We start from the raw sequence: 24731 nt of genomic DNA, 5'->3' as shown, positions 1-24731 counted from the left end.
CTGAACCCTGCTAGAAACAATCCCTGAGCACAGAGCCCAGAGTAAATCCTAAGCACGTGGTGCTTAGGTGTGGCCCAAACCCTCTCTCCAACCCCCCCTAAGTGGACTAAAGTCCTATTTCATATACTGGAGCCCTGAATTTTGGTCCTTGAGCAATATCTTAGAAGTAGCCTCTTAACACTGCTGAGTGTGACCCCCCATAAAACAACAAAAACAAATGAATATATTAATATATACATATTTGCATAATACACTGCCTATGAAAGTGTTGCATTGGGGACCAAGACAGAATATAGAGGGGAAGGCACTTGCTTTGCACACAGCTGACCAGGGTTCAATCCCTAGCACCCTAATATGACCCCCTGGGCACTGTCAGGAGTAAGGAGTGAGAGTTGGATCCCTGGCATTCATAAGGTCCCCTGACCACTTGCAGGAGTAGTTCCTACATGCAGAGCCAGGAGTAAGAGGTATGATCCAAAAATGAACAAAAAAAGTGTTGCATATATAGTGGGCTCTCGATATAGGTTTGATAACTTGACAACTAGGCTGCTCTCCATGTATGCTTTCAATGAATGAATGGAATAATTAAGTAACAAGCCCCTGTAACAACAGTTACAGGTGTATCCCTCCTTTATGAAGCTATTTTTGTCTGACTTATAGATGGAAGACTGATTTGAGGGGAGAAGTGGTCTGTAGAGTCATAAACACAGAGAGCCTACCAGCTTTTCAAGGTAGTGTTCACTCCTTCCCTTAAGGCCTAGTGATTAAATCACAAAGCATTTTATAGGCATTGGTGAGTACCTTTTGCCAATTTGTGTTATTCAGGTTGTTGAGTTATGAGAGTTGTGTTAATCATAATAAAATGTTATTATTGAAATATTTATTATGGGCTAGATATTGTACTGATTTCACTACATGAATTATCTAACTCCTAACAACAACCAATCATAGATAGAATTATTATCTCCACTTTGCAGAAGAGGAAATGCAATGCACAGAGAGTCAGTAAGCAGAAAAGATAGGACCGGAGTCCAAAAAGCTTGATTCCACATGTGCTGCTATATAATTAATTAGGAGAGGAGAACTGAGTTCTTGAGCTGGCTCTGGCATTTCCTTGCCAAATGATCTGCAGAAGTTTTTTCAGGACCTTACAGCAGCTAAAAGCTGGTTTTAAGGCGCTTCTTTTGAATTCAAGTTCTCTGTTCTTTGTAGCAGCATTAACTGCCCAAATCCTGTGCTGAACTCTTAAATTTATATTTTGCAGGGGATAACACCTGTCTTTGCTTAGGGCTTACTCCTAGCTCAGTGCTCAGGGACCTCTCCTGGCTATGGTACATAATACCCAGAATTGAACCAGGCTTGACTGCATGTAAGGCAAGCACCTTACCGGCTGCACTTTCTATTTCACCCAAGCTTCTAAATCTTATCTTTTATCTCTTAGTGGTGTCAGGGTCAGCTACTGTCACTTTTAAAACAGGTTTGTATGTTTTTTTTTTTTTTTTTAGGACCATGAGGATTTGAAACTGGGCCTCTTGCACACAAAGTATGCAAGCTGACACCTTTAGAGTTATTCCCCCTGGCCCCCAAATCTCCTCCTTTTAGTTTGTTCATTTTGTTTTCAGGACACACCGGCTGAGCTCAGGGCTTATTCCTGGCTCTAAGCTCAGGGATCATTCCTGGCAGAGCTCAGGGGGACCATATGGGATGTTGGGGATGGACCCCAGGTACCCAGGTTGATCATGAGCAAGGCAAGTGCCTTACCTGCATTATCACTCCTGCCCCAAGTTTCCTCTTTATATATATATATATATATATATACATACATATATATATATATATGCACTTGAGGAGGGTGCAGGGCACATATGGTGATACTCAGGGTTTATTTCTGCCTTTGGCAGTATTGGGGGACCATATGAGGTCCCCATATATATAATTATATATTATCACTGTCACTGTCACTGTCATCCCGTTGCTCATCAATTTGCTCAATGAGCCAGCCAACATCTTCATTGTGACATCTTCATTGTGAAACTTGTTACTGTTTTTGGCATATCAAATACCCCATATACCCCATGGGTATTATATGTCATATATTATATCATATATACATTATATATACTTAAATTTTTATATATTTTTCCCCTCACATATCATGGTGCCCGGGCTCCAGGCATCCTGCATGCTTTGTGTGCATTCAACCCACTGAGGTCCCTCTCTCCAGTCTGAAGATCTTGATGACTCCATGAAAGATGTGGCTGCGGGAGCAATAAAGAGAGCTGCAGGAACATACTTGATCCCAACTTCTCTTAGTGACTTCATCTCTCATTCTTAGGTGTAGAGGAGAATATTGGTCCAAGATATAGCTCAGTGGTACTGTGCATGTTTTAAATGTATGACATCCTGGATTTGATCCAAAAAAAGCAAAAAAAAAAAAAACCCAACGTTTTCCTGTTAGAATGCCATACAGAATGCTTGCTAGGTTTTGTTTGGTTTTGGGCCGCATCCAGGGTGCTGTGGGCCTAATCTTGGCTCAGTGGTTTGGGTCGCCCCTGGCAGTGTTAAGGGGCTGTGAGGTGCCCAGGATTGAACCTGGACCTCCTGCTTGCACAGTGTGTGTTCTGGCCTGATGAACTATCTCTCCAGCCCTCAGATTTATTTTTGTCACTGTTGTTTTGGGGCCATACCTGGCAATGCTTAGGGGCTAATCCTGGCTTACGATTGTTCAGGGTTTGTTCTAGCGGTGCTCGGGGAACCAAGCCCTGTGCCCTCTCAGGGATTGATCCCTGGTTCTCTGCATGCACAGCACACAACCAGTCAGTTGAACTATTTCTCTAGCCCCCTGAATTCATGTTGTTTTGTTTTTTTTGTGCCACATCCAGGAATGATCAGGGCTTACTCCTGGCTCTGCACCCAGGAATTATTGCTAATGGTGTACAGGGGACCATATGGGATGCCAGGGATTGAACCTGGCCGACCCTACTCACTGTACTATCTTTCAGCCCTGAATTCATTTTTAACTGAGGGATTTTTTCGGTATGGATGAGACGGAATCAGGTAACATAAAAGAGCAGGCAAAGGTCAGCTCTCTGAGGAGCTTCCGCATGGAAACTGAAGCTGCCTAAACTCTCCATTTTGTTCTCTCAGAGATGGATTTTTCCTTCCTATAGTGTGCAGACAAAGGATAATTATCTGCAAGGTTGGCTGGCGTCAGTCAGTGTTTTAAATTGGTGTGCCTGAATAAAAATTGGCTTGTTGCATCCCTCCTTTTTTTGGATTCAGCTCTTCCTCTTTTATCTCTGTTGTCTGGTATCAGAAGTAGCTCTAGGTTCTCATCTCCCCAGGGCAGATCCTCTGGTATAGGGGGTTATGGGGAAGGGAAGTTTCTGCTAATGTCTTTGGGAGAGGGGGAGGGGGGTTCTTTAACCTGACAGGAAGGCCTTTATGGGTCTAGCCTTAGCACTTTTCAAGTCTCCAATTTTATCTTGTCATTTTGCAAAAATAAATTGCATCGTTTTCAGTTTGCCTTTTTCAGCCTGCTTCTCCATTCTCCTATATAGTTCTCCTAACCCACTAAGGGGACTCTTGGAAGAGCACAGACTCTCAGGACATACAAAGGCAACACCATCTGTCCTTTTACCATACCCCCCCCCCAATATCAAATGAACCACTACTCTTAAAACAATAATGACAACAACAACAACAACAACAACAACAAAACAGTGAAATAAAGAAAAAAATGGGAAAAAAAGATCTTTTTTTTTCCCTTAAAGATAAAAAAAGATCACATTCTCAGGCAACGAAGAGGGGAAAAAAATCCCTTTTCTAAAAAGTGAGTCCACCTCTTTTTGGATCCATATGAGTTCCTAAAGGGCTGTATTTCTTTTGTTTTGTTTTGGGGCCACAACCCTCATTACTTCAGACTGCACCCTCAGGAATCATTCCTGATCCAGGATTGAACCCAGGTCTTCTGCGTTCAAGGCAAACGCCCTACCCGAAGGACTGAATTTCTGAAGCAGCATCTGTTTCTGCATCTGAGGACCCCAGTGCCCTGTTTGGGGGTGTCGTCGCTTGTATGTGAAATGTTTGTAATTAGCTTCTCCAGAAGCAGGGCTTGATAAGTAGATCAGACTTCGAAGGTGGGGGGAGGGGGAGAGGCAAAGGTTGGGGACCCAGTGAGGGAAAAAGTCTTGTCTGAGCAGGGCATGGAAGGGGGGGCGCTCGGGGTGGGAGTGGGGTTGGTTTATAAATAAGTCTGTAGCTCCCTTGCCCCGCAGGTGTAAGACCCCGGATTGGATCCCGCCGGAAATGGGAAGAAAAGAAGTCTTGGGGGTCGGCTCTGAACTAGATTAGGTGGGCTGGCGGTGAGGGGGTGCGGAGACCCGGGGGCCGGTGTCCAAACCCACATTCCGAGGACGGCGATCGCATTCCCGCAGGGGCTCCGCGCCGGGAGAGAAAGCGGGCGCCGGGGCACAAAGGCAGGAGCGCGAGGCGAGGGGAGCGCCGCCGGCGGGGGGCGAGCGGGGACACGCGGCCCGGGGCGCGCCCCCCACCCCCGGCCGCCGCTCCCGCCCGCCCCGCGGCCACTCGCGCGCCGCCCCACCCCGCTCCCCCGCGCTAATCTCCTGACACCTCTTCAAATCCAATTATCGAATTAATTGACGGACCGAGCGAGAGGCAAACAGAAAGGGGCGGCGAACCCCGGGCGCTCAGATTTATCCCCCGGCCTCCGCAGGCCCGGGCCGCCGAGATTTAGGGGCCTCGAACACGGCGGCCGTTCAAACCTTTGATTAATCATGTTTTTCTCCCGGCCCCATAATTTAGTTGCTCGTTTTTTTTTTTTTTTTTTTTTTTTGTGTGTGTGTGTGTGTGTGTGTGTGTGTGTGTTTTATCAGCGGAAACAGAGTCGGAGTCCTCGTCAGCTTCAATTACAAATATTAAGCCCCCGACAGCACTTGGACGCAGAGGCGGCCTGCCCCCCGCCCCGCCCCCCTAAATCATGCCCGAATTAACATCACAATCGGCGGCTGGCGCGCGCTCCGATGTCAAGGGTGGCATATTGTGAGCGGACGGCGGGGTGGGGGGCGGCGGGCCCGGGCACCCCGCCCCTCGCCCCCCGCGCCGGCCCCGACGGTGCAGCCTGGCCTGCCTCAGGGGGCGCCGGGGAAAGCCGGGCAGTCTGGTGGGTGGCGGGCAGGCGGTCTTGCTCCGCCTGGGGACGCACGGAGCTGTTACGGGGGGTGGGGGGGGGGGGGGAAGAGAAGCAAACTGCAGCCTGGACACAAAAACGGAGGGTTTGGGAAAGGCCATTAATAAGGCCCCTGCCTCCCCTCCTTATGTTTTGGGGTTACACCCGATGACGCGCAGGGGTTACTCTGCACGCAGGAATTACTCCTGGCGGTGCTCGGGGACCATCTGGGATGCCAGGGATGGAACCTGGGTCAGCCGCGTGCAAGGCAATCGCCCCACCCGCTGTACCACTATCGCTCCAGCCCTAAACAATAGCCCCGTGTGTGGGGGGGGGGTACACACTGAGGCCATCTGGTTCCCTTTCGGGGTCTGCTGGGCACCCCTGGGTCGCAGGGGAGAGGCCAGGAGCTAGGGAAGTCTCTTCGACGCCGTGCTTGGGAACGTGGAGGAATTTATGTGGGTGCAAGGTTTCTCTCCTTTCTGGCATGTTAGAAAAATGGCTCCTGACTGCTGCAATATAGGCACAGGAAGGACTTCCCTAATGGCAAAATAGGGCGAGGAGTTGAAAATCGTAGGGGGGAATTTTGAGCGGTTTCCCCCAAGTAGCCAGATTTCTCGGAGGACGTTTGGGGGAGAGGTGTAACTATTTGACTGATCCCACTCAAAGGAGAGAAAGAGAAAGGAAAAAAGGGAGAGTCATTCTCCTGACCCTATTAATCTTTGGAGAATAAAGGAGCCTGGGAAGGGGAAAAAAAATGTCAACCCAAGAGTCTAGGCTTCCCGATGCTTTCCTATCTACCTGTCTCTTCTGTCTTTCGGGCATCCATCTCCGAGACCCCATTTTTTGCCCAGCAACATCACAACCAATCAAGATGCAATTAGGGCTGGCAGCTCGGCTCATCCTTAACTGGGATTGGCTGCTCGCTGTATGCGCATCCCAGGCTCTCATTGGCTGACGGCCACCTGTATGGAAATGAGAATTACACGAGACTCGCAGCCAGTTCCCGCAGATGTGGACCTGTGGCTTACTGCGCGGAAACCTGCAAGATCCGAGCGAGCGGGAACTCTTGGGCTGGTTTCTTGCCCTCTGCCTCATTTCCCAGAGAGATTTCTTAATCCCCCCCACCGCACCCCCACCCTCATTTTCCCCACCCGGCACATCTGCCTGAGGCCTAGGTGGACAGATCAAATAACGCAGAAATAATGCGGATTTGTATATATTTTTTGCATCTTGCATACATTCGGTTCAATGTCAAGGCTTCCCCCTCTTGTCCAACGCTCCCGGCTCTCATTGACCTCCACCCACAGGGCGGCTTTGCGGTGCGGGGTCCTTCAGTCCCTGATCTCGTTACCCCCAAACCTCCCGAGGACAACTCCAGTTCCAGATTTCGCCCCCTCCACCCGCTTCACTTAGGATCCAAGGCGTCTAGCACAACAATCTAAGCCCGGTTTAGGTGGGGAGAGGACCCCTAAAAAAAAAAAAAAAAAGCAACCTCCATCCTCGCTCCCCATCCATTTTCTCCGAGGGAGCCGAGTTTGACAGCGAATTCATTCCGAGCGGGGAGGGTGATTTATTCTTCAAATATACCGACAAGTGCGGGCATGATGGAGCCCATTAAAATGTTGGGAGATTGTTTTTATGATTGAAGTCTGTATTACTCCAACCATAAAGAAAGAGAGCAAGGAGTCATTAGCATTTTCATGATGGTGTATTTCTGCTTGTCTCCGCGCCATCACTCATCTTTACTGCCCGTCCCTTTGCTCTCGCTCTGCTACAACGAGGAGAGACTGCAGCCCGAGTTGGGGCTGGGGGTGGGGAGAGGCACGGGCCAGAGATCCCCCAGCCGCGGTGCCCTTCACGCCAAATCCTCTCCCTCCTGGGACGCGGACTGGGGGTGAGGGGCTGGACACAGGCGACTGCGTGCCTCAGCTTGCCCCCTGCCGCCTGCTTTTTGAGCCGGAATGGTGGGGGGGGACCAGGGGGCTTCTGCCCACCCAAAAGGTGTTTGGGAATCCAGGCAGCCTGGGGTGGGGGTGGGGGAAGGGGCACTCACCTTCTTTCCTTTGAGGTTCCTTTTCCTGGTCTACACACCACTCTCTAGAGCTACCTACATACATCTCTCCTAGAGTCGGAGTGATCAGGAGGGAGGAGTTCCTGGTCTTAGGAACTATTGGCAGGAAATTGGGAGCCTGGATATGTGGCTTCTGTCTCTAACTCCTTGGGGTGTTCCTTACTTTGGGATAGTTTGGGGTGTCCTGTCTCCAATTCTGTTCTCCCTCTCCTGCTCCCCTTTTATTTCGGTTGAGCAGTTATGAGTCTCTCCTGTATGCCAAGGAACACATCTGTACCCTCCATGAAAATACCGCAGACCAAAACGCTCTCTGCCATAGATGCTGTGGGTGAAACTGTTTCCAGGTACTCAAGGAGTCACTTGTCCCTCACTCTTGACTTCTGAAAGAGTCTCAACAGAAAGAAACATTCATAGGAGATCTGGCACACTCTGCCTGCATATTTTATCACTCCAGATTGTCTGGGGGTAATAGAGGAGGGTGATTGGTGGAGAGAGAAGGTAGTTAAGGAGTGATGGAAAATGGAAGGGTTCGCTACGCTAGCAAGGCAACGGCAACGAGTGGCCCACTTTCCTGTTGGGCCAGTGTTTCTTCATGAGTATCTTATATAACCTGAAAAGGTAGGTTTCGTCACTGTCGTTTCACAGATTAGGAAACCGAGATGGGATGAGTTTGCGTGTGAGATACCCAAAGTCATACAGCTAGTCAGCCTCTAATAGTGGGGTTCGTTCTTATCTCAGGCTGCTTGAGGCTACGTCTCAAAGATTATCCCAACATTGTATCTGAGTTCATTTTTTTAAAAAAAGTGGGGGAAATGATCTTAAAGTGCTTCAAGATTTTGAGAGAGAGCTCGGTATTCATCCCTTGGCCATTGGAACGGGGTAGTTGGGTGGAGTTAGTTTTTCTGGGATTGTACCCTCATTCGAGAACATTTATTGAGCAACTATTATGTGTCATCTTTTGACTGCCCACGCCCTCCCCTTTCTTTACTGTCAAGATGAGTACCTATTGGGTCCTGGGGTCCTGGGCAGGGAAATATCCTCCATTTGGCTGGACAGAGATAGAGCAAAGTGTGTGTGTGTGTGTGTGTGTGTGTGTGTGTGTGTGTGTGTGTGTGTAAGAGCCCCCTTCCAGCCTGCACAGTGCCCAGAGGCGGCTGCAGCAGCGGCCCCAGATTTACAGCTGCCCTGGTGCTGATGCCATAAAAGCAAACGATCCTTCTCTGTACTAATTTCTGTGTAATTAGATCTCTCCTGGCATGGAAAGTGAGGAGTGGGGGTGACCAGGAGGGGAGGGTGCCAAGGACTCTTCACAGAGGCGGGAGTAGGAGCTGCAGGACATACATAACTTTATGTGGGGTAGTTGGGCATGGACCTGCATGTGCCATGACAGATAAGAGTGCAGTGATGCATACATGGAAGGCGAGGGGACAGAAGAGTCCTGACGCGACAACACTCTCCTGCCTAGGTGGGGACAGACAAGCCTGAGATCCTGCACAGAGAACTTGGAGTCAGTCAGACTAGCTCCTGGCTGTCCTGCAGACAGAGAGTATTCAAATCTTTGGAGGAGGCCAACAGATTCCCTCTTGGGAAGCAAAATACAAACATCTTTCAGATGTCTTGGTAAAGAATTCCTAGAGACCCATTGTGCCCAAATGGCATATACACACATACACATTTACTGCTCGAAAGCAGGCATACACACAAGTTATGCAAAAATTACAGCATTTGCACTAAGTGGAAACTCAGCGAATGTTTGTTTCTCCCTTCTCCTGTTGCCTGCTCATCTTTTAGGGTTAAAGCGAGAGAAGGATTCCTCCCATTTTTATAAAGAAATGCCATCCAGGCTGCCTGGGCCCCTGTATTCTCCAAAGAAAGGGAAGAGTGATCACCAATGGCAAAAGCAATTGCAGAAGCAGTATCTGAGTTGGCTTCATGATCATGAGAAAATACCTCCCTGTCCGCCTCATAGTTTCCAATGCTCTGCACCTTCAGAGAAGCTTCTCCAGTGATGAGCTGTAGGACGCTGCATGCCAAGCGACAAAGCCCTTTTTTAAAGAAAATTTTCTTGTGGTGCTGGGGCAATAGCATAGTGGGTAGGGCGCTTGCCTAGTATGCAACTGACTGGGGTTCAATTCCTGGCACTCCATATGATCCCCCAGGCCTGCAAGTAGTGATCCCAGAGTGCACAGCCAGGAGTAAGTACCCCCCCCCACCAAAAAAAAACTTGGTATTTTTTTGCTTTTTGGGTCACACCCCGGCGATGCTCAGGGGTTACTCCTGGCTTTGCACTCAGAAATTACTCCTGGCGGTGCTCAGGTGACCATATGGGATGCTGGGAATTGAACCCAGTTCAGCAAACGCCCTGCCCGCTATACTATCACTCCAGCCCCCCCCCCCACAAAAAAAAAAGGTTTCTTGAAGTGGAGAGGTAGCTCAATGTGCCCACTTGCATGCTAGAAGCCTGTGTTCTATCTCTGGTACCAAAGAGTCTCGACCCAGCCACCCTCTCCTCATCCCCCTCCTTAGCATACGGGTGAAACTTCCCACTCAGTACAAAGAAGAAAAAGAAACCTTTAAAAATATCTTGAAGGTGAATTCTTTTAAGCTAAGAAGAAAAATAAAACTGTGAAAAAAAAAAAAAGCCAATAGGGACCAGGGCTGGGTAGTTAGAAAGGGAAAACTCTTGGATTTTGTTGGGAAAAACGGCCTCATAGAGGAGAATATCTGGTTGTTATTATTATCGTCCTCCCACCTCTACCCCACTCTGACAGAGACCACAGTTGAGGTAGTATTGCCATTTGGAACAACTCTTCTTCCGAGCTAAGTATTTATTATGCACTGGAGTGTATTTGCGAAGGGACCTCAGAGGGTCTCTTATCCAATCTCCCTCTGCAGCCGAATTGCTTTCACAGTGAGCCTGCTGGGAGCCAGCCAGTCTCTGCTTCCACGCTGCTGCTGAAACGGAGCTCTTAGAAGCAGTTTGGCCCTCTCACCGGACAGCTGCAGGGCTTAGAATATTCTGCTGTGGAATTGAAATCTGTCTTTTCTCCTTGAGTTCTTCTAATGTTTTAAGGCCGGTTCAATCAAAGCATTAATGATCCCCCCACAACAGCAATAACAATTAGATACCCATTGGAAAATCAGGAGATTCTGATCTCCACAGATGACTGTCATGTACTTATCTTAAGCCCTTGTTCTAATGGGTAATTCCTGATTAACCTGAGCAATGAAAATGTATCACAATAAAGAAAGATTTGTCATGCCTTGTTATCACTTCATAAGGCCATCTAGACATCCAACTGCACACCAAGACCCTTCCTTCCTTCCTTCCTTCCTTCCTTCCTTCCTTCCTTCCTTCCTTCCTTCCTTCCTTGCTTCCTTCCTTCCTTCCCTCCCTCCCTCCCTCTTTCCTCCCTCCTTCTTTCTTCCTTCCTTCCTTTCTTTCTTCCTTCCTTTCTTTCTTTCTTTCTTTCTTCCTTTCTTTCTTTCTTTCTTTCTTTCTTTCTTTCTTTCTTTCTTTCTTTCTTTCTTTCTTTCTTTCTTTCTTTCTTTCTTTCTTTCTTTCTTTCTTTCTTTCTTTCTTTCTTTCTTTCTTTCTTTCTTTCTTTCTTTCTTTCTTTCTTTCTTTCTTTCTTTCTTTCTTTCTTTCTTTCTTTCTTTCTTTCTTTCTTTCTCTCTTTCTTTCTTTCTGTGCTAGGGAGCAAACCCAGAGTCTCATCCATGTAAAAAACATGCTCTATTACTGAGCTGTATCGCTGGCCTACACCAGAATATTTCTTCTTTTTTTTCTTTTTGCACCACACCCAGAAATGCACAGGGGTTACTCCTGTCTCTGCACTTAGGAATTAGTCCTAGCAGTGCTCAGGGGACTGTATGGGATGCCAGGAATCTAACCCAGGTTGAGCAGTGGAAGGCAAATGCCCTACCCGCTGTACTATCGCTCTGGCCCACCAGGATATTTCTATCCCAATAAAATCGGATCACGATGTGCTTGGATAATAAAAAAAGAAAAAGCCATGCATTAAAAATATGTTTAGAACGAGTTGCCAGAGTGATGTCAGTATAAACCTCTGCCATCAGCATTGTCAACATCATCCTTGGTTTATTTGCCTTTTGAAATTCCTGCCTGGGTATGGGGGTGCAAAGTAGATAAAGGGAGAGGGAAGCAGCAGAAAATTCGGCATGGGGCTGGAGCAATAGCACAGCAGGTAGGGCGTTTGCTTTACATGAAGGGACCCGGGTTCGATTCCCAGCATCCCATATGGTCCCCTGAGCACTGCCAGGAGTAATTCCTGAGTGCAGAGCCAGGCTTTTCATCCCCAGGCCCTGTGATAACTGCTCACAGGGCCTGTGCTCATCTGGGGAGACTGGACTTGCCTGAAGTCCTACAGCTAGTTACTGGGGGATTGTATTGTATTGTTATTATTGTTATTTGTTTGGGGTCCACACCCGGCAATGCTCTGGGCTTACTCCTAGCTCTGCACTCAGGAATTACTCCTGGTGGTGCTGGATGCTGGGGATCGAACCCTGGGCAGCCACGTGCAAGGCAAGCGCCCTACCCACTGTGCTATCGCTCCAGACCCAGAGACCTGGAATTTAGGCCAGTCCCAAGCCGTCCTCCCGGGGAGCTGGGACTGGTTCCTGCAGAGCCTTAGCCAGCGTATCTAGACTTCTGATGTGACACGCATGAGTGGCTCCAGACTGCACCTTCCCCAATGCCCACACACCCCGCGGGGCCCGAGGAAGGCAGAGCCCGAACGCTGGGATTCTGTGCTCCGCCACACTCCAGGGGCGCCGGGCACGGGCCCCACCACCCTGGCACAGGGACACACGCGCTTTCTCCGGGTGCATCTCCCTCAGCCGGGCCCTCGCGGTGGCGCATCTCCGCGGCAGTGGAGTGTGCGGCCAGCAGGGGTCGCCGGCACACCAGGAATTATCATAGACCGGGCCGCAGCCGCGGGCCCTCACCGGGGAAAGGTTTCTCCATGGTTTCTCCTGAAATCGGCCGCAATCCCTCCCCCTCCCCTGTTTTCCCAGTCCAGCCCCTGCCCCTGCAAAACCCCACCGTTTTTTTTTTCTTTTTGGGTCACACCCGGCGATGCACGGGGCACTCCTGGCTCATGTACTCAGGAATCACTCCTGGCGGTGCTCAGGGGACCATATGGGATGCTGGGAATCGAACCCGGGTCAGCCACGTGCATGGCAAACGCCCTACCCGCTGTGCTATCCCTCCAGTCCCAAAACCCCATCGGTTTCTGGCAAGGAGCTGGGCAGTTGCCTAGTAGACAGCCCTGAAAGAGGGAAAACTCTGGCTCAGGCTGGGGCCCAGGGACCCCAGCCCAGCCCTACTTCAGGAAGGGCTTGAGTGGCAGAAGCTTTCGTGGGTATCTCGGCTAGCTTCCGCAGGGTCTAGTTTCTGGTTCAGCCTTAGGAGAGAGCAGGCTTCTCCCTGTCCTTGCTGCTCCCCAATATCTCCTTCACCACACCTCGTCTTGGCCATCTTTGTGCCCTCCCAATGTTCCCAGAAGCGTTTGTCCCAGAAATCCTCAGACCCAGGAGGGCCTTTGAGCTCCGTCCTCTTGGGAGGCCTATGAAGGGAGGAGGAGGAGGTTTCTGGGGGAGTCATCTGCGATCTGGAGTTGGGGCTGAGAAATCCTGGTTTGGGGATACAAGTGAGGAACCCAGGGCCCTGATTCACCACCCCCCCAAGAGAGTCAGCTGCCTGCTTTCGGGAGGGAGGGACCCTGGGGCTGCCTCTTGGGAATGGCATCCCTCTCCTTCTTTCTGCCTCCCCCTCCGCTGCTGTAGCAACAGCTGCCCAAGCCCCCATGTCTCGGCCGCTCCCTCCCTGCAGCTCCCGAGCCCGGTGATTGGCGGCTGCCTGCTGCAAGGGCCGGCCGGGGTTTATGGCTTTGCGGCAGCTGGGGAAGAGAATGAGGCTGGAGACAGGAAAATGGAAACCGACCAAGAAATTGAGGAGGATGAAAGAGAGGGAGGCAGAGAGGGAGGCAGACAGGCTTCAAAAAGACAGATACTAAACATCCAAGTGCTGGGAGGGACAGTTGAAGCAGAGATGAACACAGAAGATGAAGGAAGGTGAGAGGGAAGGGGACTACAGGGAGACAGAAACACCAAGTGGGAAGCATTTGGCTCACTCTTGAGAGTACAGATGTGCAGGCTGGTGGTGGGGGGGAGGGGGGAGACTGGCTGGCAGTTAGCGTGGGTGGGTGGATCGTGAGGGCACCAACCATCGACAGTAAAGAAGAAGCTGGAAGACCCCGTGGCTTATCCAGTGGTTTTCGCACCTGGGTCTCTTTCTTGCCTCCAGCCTCTCGGAATTTGGAAATTACTACAAAAGTTTCCTCCTACATGGAGTTGGAGTGATAGTACAGTGGGTAGGGCGCTTGCTTTGTACGCAACTGACCCAAGTTCTGTCCCCAGCAACCCATATGATCCCCTGACCACAGCCAGGAGAGCTAGGAATAACCTCTACCAGGAGTTACCCCCCACCCCACCCCCCGCCGCCAACGTCTCCTCCCCTTAAGGATGAACCAAGATCTGGTGTGGGAAGGACCTTGACCATTTCCCATGAAATAAGAAAATGAAATTGAACTGAGGGGGGAGGTGAGGGTGGTTAATATTCAAGTTGTCCTTTGTTGAACATTGATTAATTTGCCAGACTTTTGGCGGTTGGGATGCTGCAAATTGGCACAGACTGCATTTACCTTCTTTCATAGAAATTCCTTGGCCTGTCCTAAGGAGCTGGTACCAAGCCCCTCAGCCACAGATCTGTGTCTGTCTTCCTCTGAAGCTTGTTCTTGTTTATTGAGTGAACCAATGAATGGCCCCTGGAGATGTTTAAGCAGAGGCTGGATGACTACCAATGAGGAGTGGAGTCCAGGGAATTTCTGCCTGGAATAAGCAGTTGGAAATAAATCTTGATGTTCCCTTTTAGTCTTGAGGTTCTGTGAGTTCATGTAGACGACTCTGAGTTGGCTCTGATTCTTCCTCTCTTTCTCCGAATAGGCAGCACTGAGATACAAAGTGGAAATACCAAAATGAGGAAACACCCGCCATGGGGCCAGGCTCTGTGCAAGTCACTTGACACAGCTGATTTCATGGAATATTGTAGGAACTTTTCCAGATCAGCCATTCATGTTTTTCAGATGAGAACTTAAAGAGATGAAGCATTTTGACCCAGATGACAGGAAGTAGGGCAGATTGGATCCGGAGATGTCAGCGTCCGTGCGATTGCCTCAGCATGCTCTATCTATCCACTTGGGTGATGTCCCGCTTCAGAAACGCAAAGGAGTTGAGAAATGGAGGAAATGATGCAGATATAACTTCTAAATTTAGGATTGGGAACAAGATTCCGGTCACTAAATCAGAAAAAGTATTATAGACTTAGAGTGACAGGACAGCAGGTAGGATATTTGCCTTGCACATGGCCGATGCAGGTTCGATCCCCAACATCCTGTATGGTTCCCTGAACCTTCCAGGAATGATTCCTGGGTGCAAAACCAGGAGTAACCCCTGAGCACTGCTTGGTGTGGCCCTAAATCACCCCCAAATGACTTTAAAAAGAGGTTATTTTTATTCTCACCTGATTACCAATAATTGCACTGTAGCACTGTTTTCCCCTTGTTCATCGATTTGGTCGAGTGGGCACCAGTAGCATCTCCATTGTGAGACTTGTACTGTTTTTGGCATATCAAATACGCCACGAGTAGCTTGCCAGGCTCTGCCATGTGGGCGGGATACTCTCGCTAGCTTGCCCTCTCCGAGAGGGACGGAGGAATTGAACCCGGGTCGGCCGCGTGCAAGGCAAATGCCCTACCCACTGTGCTATCGCTCCAGCCCAATAGTAAGGGAAATAAATGTAATGACCAGGACAGGGAACCTGGGTATAGGCTCCTAAGCCCTGGACTCTGCACAGAGTAGGGCATTGAGTGCAGAGGGTAAAGGCATGCACACAGAGGGCAGTGTTGGGAATGTCGAGCAGTTTTCTTCCTTCTAGGAAGGATGTGAAAAGTCTCGGAGCTCTCAGGATTCAAGGCTCTTTGTATTCTACTCAGGGTTTAGGCGAGCGCTGTGTAGTGGAAGCAATCTGGGCCATGTGCATAATTCGTCAGTACTCACATTTAGAAAGTGAAAGGAGAGCCCGAGAGATCGCTCCTTCATGGGCTGAGAGCGAATCTTAAATGCAGGAGGCCGAGTTCAGTCCCTGGACAACACACGGCTCCCCAAGCACCTCTGGGAGTGACCTCAGAGCCTGAGCTGGATGGAGCCTCTGAGTACCATTAAGTGTGGCTCAAAAGCCTCTTCTTGCCAAAAAACAGTAAAAAAAGAGATGGAGGTGATGACACAGGGTAGGGCACTTGCCTCGCATGCATCATACCCCAGTTCAATCCCTGGTACCACATATGGTCTCTTAAGCACGGGCCAGGAGTGATCCCTGAGCACAGAGCCAAAATTAAGTCCTGAGCACCATTGGGTGTGCCCTAGGCCCCCCAAAAAGTTAGAGGCCAGAGAGATAGTATAGGGTTTAGGCATTTGCTTCGTATGTAGCTAACTCTGGCCTGATCACCAGCATCGCCTATGGTCCCCCCATGTACCTCCAGGAGCGACCCTTGAGTACAGAGCTAGGATAAAACCTTGAGTACAGTCAGTTGTGATCCCCCATTTATTTACTTGTTTATTTTTGGGCCAGGACTGGAGCAGGTAGGGCGTTTGCCTTGCATGCAGCCAACCTGGGTTCGATTCCTCCATCCCTCTTGGAGAGCCCGGCAAGCTACCGAGAGTATCCTGCCCGCACGGCAGAGCCTGGCAAGCTCCCCGTGGCGTATTCGACATGCCAAAAACAGTTACAACAAGTGTCACAATGAAGACATACTGGTGCCCGCTGGAGCAAATCAGTGAACAACGGGACGACAGTGCTACAGTGCTATTTTTGAGCCACACCCACTGTACTCAGGGCTTATTCAGTGTTGCTCAGGGGGTCTATGATCCGTGTGCCCAGGGATGGAGCCCAGTATGCCTGTCTGCAAAACCTGCGCTTGGTCTGTTGAGTGCTCTCTCTAAACCTTCTTTCCCCCTTTTTAATTTGTACCACATCTTTGGAATATTTTCTGCAACTTGCCTTTATAATCTCTCAATTCAAATAAGCCATATTATTTTCATTTTTCTGCTTTGGGGCCATACTGGGAAATGCTCAGGGGTTACTCCTGGCTTTGTGCTCAGGAATTACTCCTGGTGATGCTTGGGGGACCGTATGAGATGCCAGGGATTGAACTGTGGTCAGTTGCATGCCATGCAAACATCTTACCTGCTGTACTATCTCTCCAGTCCCATATTAAAATATTTTATTTAAGAGGGCCAGAGAGAGTGGTTGGGGCCAGAGAGATAGTACAATAGGCAGGATGCTTCCCTTGCACGTGGGCTAACACAGGTTTGCTCCCTGGAAACAAATACGATCCTCTGAGCCCTCTGGAAGAGATCTTTCAGCTCAGAGCCAGGAGTAAGCCCTGAGCACAGCTGGGTGTGGCCAAAAAAAATCTGGGGTGGGGGAGGAAAGAGAGAGAGAGTATGAGAGTATAGTGGTTAGGGTGCTTGCCTTGCATGTGGCCAAGCTGGGTTCAATCCCTGGCATTGTATATGTTCCCACCAGGAGTGGTCCCTGAGTGCTGATCCAGGAGTAAGCCCTGAGCACTGCTGGGTATGGCTCAAAACTCAAAATAAAATAATTTTATTTTGTTCTATTTTGGGGAGGCATCACTACCAGTACTCAGGAGTCTCAAGGGGAATTCCTGGTGACACTTGGTCCAGCTGGATGACGGGGTCTGAAGCTCTGGTGCTCAGGTGAGGTGGTGCAGGGCTCCCCCTGGCAGTGCGCAGTGCCTCAGCATGTAAGGCGGCCACTCCAGGTCTTTAAACTGTCTCCCTGCTCTGCACCAGCCCATTTTTTTTTTTTGAGGGGGGTGGTGCAAGGGCATAAGCAGCAGTGCTCAGGGTTCACTCCTGGCTCTATGCTCAGGGATCACTTCTAGTGGGCCTCAGGGGACCGTATGTCGCGCTGTGGATTGAAACCATGTCAGTCACGTGCAAGGCAAGTGCTCTGCCCATGGAAGTACCGCTTCTCGCTCTGGCTCACCGGTCCCATTTTAAGTGTCCAGTTCACAAGGGGTTGGTGGTCACGGGCAGCTCAGCCCAGGATTAGGCTTTAAAGTATTTTGAGCCACGCTGCACACCTGGCAAGGCAGGGACAGCAGGATCTTTGATGCTGTACCCAGACATGTTGGCTCCTGCCCTTGCTTTTTCTTGTGTGGTGACTCAGGAGCCCTTGTTTTGAAATGTGAGTCTGGAGATCAGAATTGGGTATCCCTCATAAAGTCCAGCTGTACCCAAGCTTCTGCCTGCTCCGTGCTCCTCAGGTTCCTCTCCCAGGCTCCAGCGCCCACCAGGCTGCACACATTTCTAGGAGTCACTGGAGGGCCACTGCTTCCCTCTCTCCTCCCCTGCCTCCCTCCTGAGTTCCTTCCTCCACCCCTGTCTTCCTCCTGTCTCAAGGCCTCCAGGCTTCCCTTCCCTGTGCACTGTCTTCTGGGTTCTGCTCTTGGCCTTGCTTCAAGGAGAATCGTGCAGGGAGAATCACTTTCCTTGCCTTATTTTGACTTTCAAGGATCCAAAAACTCCAGATTCAGCCCCAAACTCTCTTGAGCTCCAGACTTAAATATCTATCCAGTTGCCTACTGCACCTCCCTCCCTCCCTCCTTCCTCCTTCCTTCCCTCCTTCTCTCTGTCTCTGTTTCTCTCTCTGTCTGCCTGTCTCTCTTAGGATTGAACCCAGGTCCTCACAAATGGGAAGCACGTGCTGTATCCTTGGCCCATAACCCCAGCCCCAGCCCTGGCTCTCGCTCTTTCAGAAGATCCCAAAGACATTGGGAATTCAAGTCAAAATTGTGCCAACATTTTCCTCGGCTGTATTTCTCCATTTTGTATTATTTATTTGGTGAAAGGCATCTCTGGTTATCTCATCATTGAAACTAGAAACCTGGGATCAACTTGACCCCGTCTGCTCGCTTATCCTATCTAATTATCACCAAGTCCCATCCATTCTGCATCCTACAGCATCCTGTCTCTTCGACACTGCTTCCCTTTGGGCTGGACGATTACCATAGGCTCCTCACTGGTTCCTCGGGGATTTCATGATCTGGCAATAGGGTGCCAGTCCCGGAGGGCAGGCATTCCCATCTGTTCTGATCATGTTGTTTCCAGGTACCTGGAACAACCCAGGGCTCATAGCAGATAGCAGGCACTCAGTGGTTGGTTTTTTTTTTTTTTTTTTGCTTTTTGGGGTCACACCTGGTGATGCACAGGGGTTACTCCTGGCTCTGCACTCAGGAACCACCCCTGGCGGTGCTCAGGGGACCATATGGGATGCTGGGAATCGAACCCGGGTCAGCCCCATGCAAGGCAAACGTCCTACCCGCTGTGCTATTGCTGCAGCCCCAGCACTCAGTGTTTGTTGAGTGAATGTGGGAGCAATGTGAGCTCTCCATCTTCCTGGGTCTCACGTCACACGGTGTGCGGTCCTCACTTTGCAGCACCATCCTGGATGTTTGGACTTTGGAAACAAAGTTACAGCTTTGCACATTTTGTCCCTTCTGCCTGCATGCACTTGGCTAACCTCTACTCATTTTTTACAACCAGGCCTCTACTTTGTCTCCCATGGGAAGTCCGGGCCAAACGCTCCTCCTCGATGGCCCCTGAGCACAGTGTCCCTGCTGCTAAAGCAGTGTTTCTCCTGCTTTCTGGTCTTTGTGAACTTGCATCAGCTAGGAGTTCTTTGAGGGAAGGGCTTTCAGTTTCCTTCTGCTCTGAGTACCTGATCTTGAAGGAGAATTCTGTCCATGCATTTTTAAAAATTAATACATGAATGTCTATTTTAACTGACGTCATATTTTCTTCCCTCAGGCCCTATAGGGTACTTCAATGCACTTAGTAATTTTTTTTTTCTTTTTTGAGTCACACCCGGCGATGCACAGGGGTTACTCCTGGCTCTGCACTCAGGAATTACTCCTGGCGGTGCTGGGGGACCATATGGGATGCTGGGAATCGAATCTGGCTCAGCTGCGTGCAAGGCAAACCCCCTACCCGCTGTGCTATCGCTGCAGCCCCGCACTTAGTAATTTTAATATTTAATTATTACTTTGGTTTGGGGACTACACCGGGGCCGTGCTCAGGAGCTGCTCCTGACCCTGTGTTTGAGGATATTCCTCACGGTGCTTGGGGAACCAGGTGGTGTTAAAGATTGAACAAGGGTTGGCCACATGCAAGGAAAGTACCTTACCCCCTGTTCTATCTCTGTCCTAGTAATTTTTTGTTTGTTTCTTTTTGGGCCACAGTTGGAGATGCTCAGGGGTTACCCCTTGCTCTGCACTCAGGAATTTCTCCTGGTTGTGCTTAGGGGGCCATATGGGATGCTGAGGATTGAACCTGGGTTGGCCATGTCCAAGGAAAGCACTTTACCAGCTGAACTAACTCTCTTGACCTTGTGGCTCAATAATTTTTCTTTTGATAGGGTCTCCCTCTGTGGCACTTGGTGGGGCCCTTGGGGGGCACACCTGACAGTGTGGTAGGTCAGTGCTTAGGCCTAGCGGTAGTGCTTACAGATCACCTGGAAGTATGTGGGCAGGGGACACGGGATGCTAGGAGTATCCTAGCCCATGCCTGGTCTTCTCATTCCTTTGAACTAACTCCCTAGCCACAGGACTAGTATAGACCTCTTTTTTTGCTTTTTGGGTCATAGCCAGTGATGCTCGGGGGTTACTCCTGGCTCATGCACTCAGGAATTACTCCTGGCGGTGCTCCGGGGACCATATGGGATGTTGGGAATTGAACCCGGCTTGGCTGTGTGCAGGGCAAACGCTCTACCTGCTGTGCTATTGCTCCAGCCCCAGACCTCTTTTTTTCCTTGCTAGGAATTGAATACAGGAACATGCTCCACCACTAGCTTCGTCCATGTCCCTGTGGTCCTGCACTCCCGGCGCCACTTCCCTTCCCTTTCCTTGTTGCTGTTGTACTTAGTGCGAGTTGTACATTCTTAGTTGTGGGGCTTGGAGGGCGATATCCCTGGCTGCATAGTGGCAGAGAAAGCAGCACATTTGTGGCCCTAGGGGTTCCAGAGAACGTTGCTACTCATGAAGGCAGCCCTGAGGATCAGATTCATGGTGTCCTAAGACCCGGGAATGTAGCTCAGCTGTGTAGAACTCCTCTTGGATACGTGAGTTCAATTCTTGGTGCTGCCCAAATCCAAACAGACAAACGAAAAACAAAGGTCTCTGGGGCCAAAGGGGTCACACAGCAGGTAAGGCACTTGTCTCACAGGCATCCAACCCAGGTTGGATCCCCAGCACCCCATATGGTCCCCAAGCCCTGAGCACAGAGCCAGGAGTAAGCACAGCCAGGTGTGGCCCCCAAACAAAAACAAAACAGAAGAATAGAAAACCAGAAGAAACAAATAAAAGAAACAACAAAGATCTTTATGCCAGGGAGGTAGCTTGAAGCACTGCTTTGCATGTGGGAGCTCTGGGTTTGATCTCTGATCCTTGGGACCACATGGTCCCCTTATCCTTACACATGTGTGGCTCCCCCCAAAGCCCATGAGCTCCTGCTTGCCAGGAAGGTGCTTGTAGTCACTGGGTCATCTTCAGGGCTTGGTATGTACGTATATTTAAATTTAGACAGCATACTTTATAAAATTGTTTACGAGAGGGTGTCAGGTATACAATATTCCCAACTCCAGTTTCCTCCACCCACGACCCCAGGTTCCCTCTCACCCCAACCTAACTCCTTGATAGACATTTTTAAATTTAATTATTATAGTTTAGATTCTCTCTGGCAGAGAGTCTCTTGCCCGCACGCCTGCTGTCTTCCCCGGGGCCCCTCGGAGGGGATGGGCTCCAGCTTCCCTCCCCGCCCCGAGCAGAGCTTCCGGCAGCCGAAGACCACTGGAACCTAGCCACAACCATGCTCAAGGCCCCTCTTCACACGTTCAGACAAACCTCACCATGAAGGTACTGGCAGAGGAACCCAGGTGTGTGTAATCCCATCAACGGCCAACATCCAGAGACATAAAAGCAAGCTCCCAGAAGCGCGTGGCCGAAAAGCGGCCGCACAATATCTTATAACCTACTTCTCCCTCTGGGAGAACCTAGCAAGCTACTAAGAGCTTCCTGCCCACATGGGACAGCCTCGCAAGCGTCCCATGGTGTATTCATATGCCAAAGCCAGTAACCAGCTGAATCTCATTCCCCTGACCCTGAAAGAGCCTCCAATGCGGCATCGTTGGGAAGGCTGAGAAGAGAGAGGCTTCTAAAATCTCAGGGATAGGACAAATGTAGAGGTTACTGAGACCGCTTAAGCAACTCGACGATCAACAGGATTTTGTGATTCGTGATCGTGAGTTTGGGTTCTATGCTTACAACAGTTTTGGGGCTTTAGATATATACAGATACCCGTCTCCACACCCCAGACCCCAAGGCCCCTCTGACACTCGCCCTTGTGTTACCTCCAGATCTTCTTGCTCCCCCTTGCATTTCCTTGGCATTTTTGTTTGATAATGTATGTTTCTTAAAAACTGTTATTAAGTCTAATAATACTATGTTTTCCTTTATTATGGATATATATGTACATATATATATATATATATATATCTGTCTATATTTTGAGGTGGCCACACCGGCTGTGCTTAGGGATTACTCCTGGATCTGTGCTTAGAGATTACTCCTGGCGAGGCTTGGGGAACCATATGTGGTATCAAGCATTGAACCTGGGTCATCCACATGTAAGGCAAGTGTGCTGCCCACTATACCATCTCTCTGGCCCCTAGACATATTGTCTCATGTACACAAGATACCTTATTAATATAATTAAAATTAATTTTTGTAGGACTGGTCATATGTGACCATCTCTGTATTGGACTTTAGGAACATAAGATAACAAATATACAACGAATCCACAAGTGACTTATGGTATGAAGGAACCTGTAAAAAGGATGTGATATATTTTCCCAAGGGGGTCACTGAGGGAAGGGGTCAGTCCATGGAGGAGATGAACTCTGCTGAGGAAAGCAGGGCCTCCTTGCATGGGGGGTGGTTGCAAAGCTGGGGTGCAGGGCTCCTAGGAAGGATGGGAAAAGAAAGCAAGGTGGGGCTGGATGGGGAAGACCCTGCTTGGAACACCAATGACATTTCCGGTTCCAACAGGTCACAAGTGACCTCCAAGGTTCTGAGAATGGGTGAGCGTGGAGTCTTCATCTCACCAAATATTGACATCCAAGTGCCTATGTGCTATTATTTGGTCTGATGAAGGACTCAAGCTTATTCAGATCCATCAGTTTCTGCAAGGGTGAAGGGTCAGGTGATGAGTGATTCATTAAAGAAAGGATAGTATAGCAGGGCTAAGATGCTGAACTAGGGTTTGGGGTGAGAGAGATAGCATAGTGGCTAAAGCGCTTGCCTGGCACACAGTCAATCTGGGTTGGATCCCTGGCATCCCATAGGGTCCCCTGAGTGCAGAGCCAGGAGTAAGGCCGCACCTGTCAGTGTTCAGGGGCTTACTCCTGGCTCTACACTCAGAAATCACTCCTGACAGTGCTCAGGGAACCATACGGAATGCTGGGGATTGAACCTGGGTTGGCTGCATGTGAGGCAAGCACCTTAGCCTCCGTACTATCTCTTCAACCCCAAGAGAAGGAGTTCTTGACTCCTTCAGAAGGCCTAGTGGGAAAGCACATGGGAAGACCTAGCAGGCAATAAAGAAGATTCTGAAAAAGAAGTGTTGAAGGGGTTGGAGCGATCGTACAGTGGGGAGGGCGCTTGCCTTGCAGGCAGAACTGACTGGGGTTCAATCCCTGTCATCCTTGATGATCCTCTGAGCAATGCCAGGAGTAACTCCTGAGTACCACCAGGTGTGGCGCCAAAATAAAACAAAAAAGGAAGTGTTGGAGTTGAAAGGTCTGAGGGGGAACGGGGGCTTCACGGTGGAAGAGAGTGTGAAGCAGGTTTGGGAGGTGAAAAACTGGGCTGGGGAGGAAGGAAGCGGGAGTGGGAGTGATGAATGCACACTTTTGAGAGATGGGCAAACACCTCTGCTCTGACCCGTACGTGGCCCTGACAGCTCAGCATCAAAGGCCTGACCATGTGCTCCTCTGCTGTTTCTGCGGCTCCCGTGTGGGTGTATGTGACTAGGCAGGGGCTATGGGGTGGGCGCAGGGCCCATTTCTGTCTCCCTTCCTCCTCTTTCGCACTAGGGGGTCCCTCTTTGAGAAGCCAGGATGTCTGGGTTCCAGATTTTTCCTTCCCCAACCTCCTGCAGACATAAATCACAAGTGATTTTATTAAATGCACCTCCTGCTGGGGCTGTTGGCTCATAATTCCTCTCTGATTAACCCCCACTACCCCGGCAAGTTTATAGGCCAAGAGAGGGAGGGGGGCCGGGGGAGGGGAACAGGAGGGTTGGGGGGAATCCCGGGCGGGTGATGGATGCCTCTGTCAGCCCAGCTCGTATTTATTAATAGTCTTAATACGGGAAGCAATAAAGGAAGAGAGGGATTCTATTAATTAAATCATTGTTATAATTAACTTTCATTAAAGGAGGATCAATAAAGAGGAGTTGAGATGGAGAGAGGAGAGATCCATTATCTCTAATTTCCTTGGAAGGGATTCAGGGAATGAGATGGGGTTGCTAGGAGACAGTGAGTGAGGGAAGGAGGAAGGATGTAAGATGTCATCCAGGTGGGGCTGGAAGCAGGGGAGGGGAGGGGGAGAGCACAGTGGGGGTGGATTACTCTGGCACCCTGAAGGGAATGTGGAGGGGCTAGAACTGCAGCAGGGGTGGGCCGGGGCTGTGAGGACCAGAGAGCCCCAGTGCGCTCCCAGGCCCTCCAGAAACGCTTTAGGATGCTGTGCCTAGCCTGGGAAGCTGGTTTGAGAAGGTGACTGAGATCTTAGTGATAACAACACACAGTTGTTCTCAGTGTGTGTGTGTGTGTGTGTGTGTGTGTGTGTGTGTGTGTGTGTGTGTGTGTGTACAAAGAGAGAGGAAGGGGTAGGACGATTATCTGCTAATTTACTTAATTCTTTGTCAAATGCTAGAGATAGTGTCCGGGTTCATCACTTTGCTTTGCACTCAGCAGACCTGACCTGATCCCTGAGACTGTCCACCAAGCACCGCCTGGAATAAGGCCCGAGCACAGCAGGATATGACCCCCAAACAAAACCAAGTTTCTTGTGGGGCACGGACATGCTTAAGGCAAGTGCTCTATTCTGTGCCTCATTCCTGGTCCCTCACCCTTCATTTTTAGGGGAAGGGTGTACACCCAGCAGTGCTGGGGTGGTCACTCCTGATGAGGCTTGAGGAGGGGGGCGCATAAGTGATGCCTGGGATCAAACTTGCAGGCTGTGTGCA

The 24731-nt window shown here is 49.9% G+C and overlaps 1 protein-coding gene across 1 annotated transcript in view; it reads right to left on the bottom strand.

Moving 5' to 3' along the window:
* Window positions 1–24731, bottom strand: part of ATP5MC2 (ATP synthase membrane subunit c locus 2) — a 214826-nt gene that overhangs the window by 23374 nt on the left and 166721 nt on the right. The gene's annotated exons all lie outside the window — the stretch shown is intronic.

Source organism: Sorex araneus, chromosome 2, assembly GCF_027595985.1.
Source record: "Sorex araneus isolate mSorAra2 chromosome 2, mSorAra2.pri, whole genome shotgun sequence".
NCBI classification, from domain to species: Eukaryota; Metazoa; Chordata; class Mammalia; order Eulipotyphla; family Soricidae; genus Sorex; species Sorex araneus.
The sequence above is the reverse complement of the archived record's forward strand: the minus strand, read 5'-3'. Positions and strand labels throughout refer to the sequence as shown.